Genomic DNA, 4,271 nt, shown 5'->3' on the forward strand with positions numbered 1-4,271 from the left:
CTACGGCCTCGACTGGCCAGATACTTCATAGGTGGTACCAAGACTTGCAGCTTCGAGTGGGACTGGGCGGGCAGAGGGAACAGGTTCGGGATTTGGGAGTTTGAATTCTTTCAGTGGGCCCTGGGTGTAGGGGCTGCCCCAGGACCCAACACTGGGTCCTGGGCAATTGTGGGAGGTTAGTGTCTCACAGTATAAGAGCCAGATAAGGCAGGTGGGTGGGGTGGGCTGTGGACTCTGGATGGTTCCCATGTGGTTGGCAACCCCTGACCATGGGGAGGGGGTGGGGAGGACTGCCCCTCCCCAGTCAGCCAGGCCCAAGATATCAAAGCATCATAAATATAGAAAATAAAAAACAAGCTTAATAAATAGACAAACATAACATAAACATAATGCTTTAAACCAAGATTTATTTTCTCAATTGACAATACATTCTATTTTACAGCAATATCTCTTCTCCTTTTGGAATGCACGAAGGTTAACTGAAATGGCCACGTTTACCTAGTTACTGTAATATTCTTTGAGCACATACTGAAATAAAATAATGTTTATGAAACATACTTTATAAACTAAAGCATGATACACATGGGTTTCATTGTTTTCTACAACATAGTAACAACCTTAAGATTAATCTATCTCTTTTCTTGGTATTTGTAAACACAAGCACAAACCACATTGTCACTTTCTTTAAGTAAACTGTGTACGAACAAAAATTTTGCTACTAGATGCCTGGAGGTCAGAAGCTAATTGATTTTCATGGTTATTGGTAGAAAAGAACAAAAGGACTTACTGCCAGTGTGCAGAAATAAAGCAACCCCGTTTGCGCTTTTGTTGATCAGCGTGATGGCAACGTCATCCCACCGTGGCCGGGTTTTACCTGGTTGACAGCTTGCTCATGCCAGAGCCTCACGTGAGGCTCTACCCTAAGTCTTGTTGTCTCCTTACCTTGCAACGACTTACACAATAACAGGTTTGCCAACACGGTGCCATCTCACCCAGCCTCACATCAAGGCAATGACGGACGTCACAGAGCTCGTGGGGAGTTCTGTGGACATGGAGTTACGCCTTGCCTTCATGTCGAGTGACTCAGACCTCGTCTGGGATGCGCTGCGTGTCTGCCGAGTAATTATTAAGATCAGACCAAGCTCTGCCTTGCTCTTCCTGAGTGGTCGGGGTCATGAGGAGACCGGATGGTCTGATTATTGGTGACCTTCCAACCGTGGCCGGCTGGAGAACCTTTGGAGTCCAGCTCCTTCACCGCTGTCTTGATGTGGTCACTTTAAAGAAGAGGGACAAAACGAGACTTGGAAGTGTGTTTCCTCAATACTGTTTGTGGTTTCTGGTCAGCTGATCTGAAGTCTCACATCCTTATCTCTACATCTACACGCGATGCAGCTGCTGCGGAGGAAAATTGGAAGAAAACTCTGAGGTAAGCTTTCATTCTTGGGCAGTTTCACAAATCTACCAGCTCAATGCGTGACTCTGGATTTGCCCACCTTGTAACAGTCTACCTGACATTTTAAAAACACTAAATTTTATTTTCTTTCCTATGCCTATGTATTTGATTTATGTATCACGTTATACTTTGCATTGGGGGAGGAGGGTGAGTTTTGAGCCTGTAAATTTGTTCCTAAAATAGTAACTGAGGTGAAAAATCAGAGGCATTTTATCTCTGTGGATAGGTATTAGGCATTTCCCAAAGTTGCACCCAATTCTTCAGGTCACCTGAATAGTATCTGAGAGCACTCCAAGAGATGGAACTGGACAGGCCTGTTTGGGGTGGGGAGAGCCGACTTAGAACACAGCTCAGTTCTCTGCAGTTCTAGTTTGTAATTGGAGGCGTTTCCTTTCATAGACGAGGGTTTTTCCTGGCAGTAGTGACATTTCTTTGCTGTGGGCACTGTACTGTGCATCGTAGGACATCTAGCAGCATCTTCAGCCCTTCCTCACTAGATGCCAGGAGTACCTCCGCCCCACCCCCACCAGCTGTGAAAACCAAGTGTCCAGACTTGGCCAGATTTCCCCTTGGGGGGGGGAGGGGGCGTCCAGATGATGCTGTGCTTCAGCGACTCCCCGAGAACGACTGGCTTGGTAGCCCTCGAACCAACATAATTTTATCAAGGCATTTTTTAAATCACTGGTTGTTATGGTGATGGGTTTGACCAGCAGAGATTTAAGGATTCTTTGTTTGCAAGATAATTATAGCCATTAGCGTCAAGGTCACCCTTTTCTACAGAGAGGACCCTGCCCTAGTTTAGCTGACACTCATGTAGCAGAAGCCTTGATGTTGGGAGAGACTGTAGACCAATCTCATCTTCTTACATTTGTGGCTCAGAGGGGTGAATCCACCCTTCCCAGGTCACAAAGCCAGTGGAGGTAAAACCCTGGCAAGAAAGAGAGTGTCAAGACCCAAGTTCAGAGCCCTTTACTGCAATCTGCGTATTTTGGATCCAGGCCATAGGCACCATGGTCTGTGGCTCAAAAATACGCTTTTCAGAAAAAGAAACGGACACAAATACTCATATAAGCAGGAATGATTCTAAGGTACATTTTTCTATGACAAATGTTTTTTTTCGTTCTAAGAAGCTTTCATTTTGCCACAGTTGTTAAAGAAAATACTATTCATGACACTTGTTAAAGAACGGTAAGCCAGATTCTATTCAGGGGACTATCCTGATAAGTGTAGGGGCCACAGCAGTGGGGTTTTGGAGCTGGGGAGAGAGATTTATAGGCTCCACTCTGAACACAATAAGGACCAGTGGGGATTTATAGCCCAGGAGCAGGGCATGTTTTGGGTGGCCGTGGATGGGAAGTTACTGGGAGGAAACACAAGGCTGGGAGCATCCTTGCTGGACCAACTCAACGGGATTTCTGCTAAAGGCAGGCCAAGCTGACAACATCGAGGGTAGGGGATTTTTGCTAAAACTGAACAAAACATGCAGAGACAGAGCCCGAATTTGGGGGCTTGAGGCTTAGATGGGCCCGACTAGAGCTGGGTCAGGGAGAGTCTTCATCACAGCTGGCCTGAGAACCTGGTCACCTGAATTGCAGAAATCTAGAGAATCACCTTGTTTCTGACCCATTGCCACAGATCGTGAACTTGGGTTCCGATGCTCTACAAGGTTGTCTGGAAGCATGCTATGTGGAATGTCTCTCCCGCAGAGCTAACTGTGGTCTCTGGCGTGTAACGCTCGGATTTAACATGGGGGGCATTCTCTCCTCCCTCCCTTGTCCTCTGAGGACTCAGTCATTTCACTTAGTTCTTAGAAAGAAAGAGGCAGAAGAGGAGAAACTCTCACCACGCCTCTGCTAATGTCTTTTATTTTATTTTTTTTATAATTTATTTATTTATTTTCCCTCCAAAGCCCCAGTAGATAGTTGTATGTCATAGCTGCACATCCGTCTAGTTGCTGTACGTGGGACGCAGCATCAGCATGGCCGGCGAAGCAGTGTGTCAGTGCGTGCCTGGGATTCGAACCCTGGCCACCAGCAGCGGAGCGCGTGCACTTAACCGCTAAGCCATGGGGCCGGCCCTGCTAATGTCTTTTAAAAATTTCTTTTTCTTAATTAAACAATGAGCATGTATTGCTTATATGATCAGCCAGAAAAGGATAATGTTAAAACTGCCCCTTGCCACCTCCTCTAAAAAGTCCATTTTGATCTTCTCCAAAAACCTCGTGGTGTCGTGTTTCAAAACATAGCTGCATCTTTGAGCAGTTGTGGGGAGCTGGACAAGTTACTTAACTTTGCCCTCAGTGAACCTTGGTTTTCTTGTCTACAAAATATGGATAAGAATGCCTGAAAATGTGCCAGACAAATGTGAGGTCTGATTGAGCCATTCAGTATCAGCGCTCAGCACGGTGCCCACCGAACACAGTAAACTTGCTGCTGTTGTTACGTCCGGAGGAGGGAGGAGACTAGCGACCAGGTTGGAGACACAGGTGTCTCATCTCAGACGAGAGTCACATGAGTCCTGTGTGAGCAGGAATCAGGCCACATTTCATTCCAAGTCGTCTCAAGTCCACCTGAATATTTATCACCAGGTATTTTTTTTTAAACGATTGTATCTATCACTGTGCTTTAAAGATGGCAGGGAAGGGCCGGCCCCGTGCCTTAGTGGTTAAGTGCACACGCTCCGCTACTGGCGGCCCAGGTTCGGATCCAGGGCGCGCACCGACACACCGCTTCTCCAGCCATGCTGAGGCCGCGTCCCACATACAGCAACTGGAAGGATGTGCAACTATGACATACAACCATCTACTGGGGCTTTGGGG

The sequence above is a fragment of the Diceros bicornis genome, chromosome 29 (assembly GCF_020826845.1).
Source record: "Diceros bicornis minor isolate mBicDic1 chromosome 29, mDicBic1.mat.cur, whole genome shotgun sequence".
Taxonomy (NCBI): domain Eukaryota; kingdom Metazoa; phylum Chordata; class Mammalia; order Perissodactyla; family Rhinocerotidae; genus Diceros; species Diceros bicornis.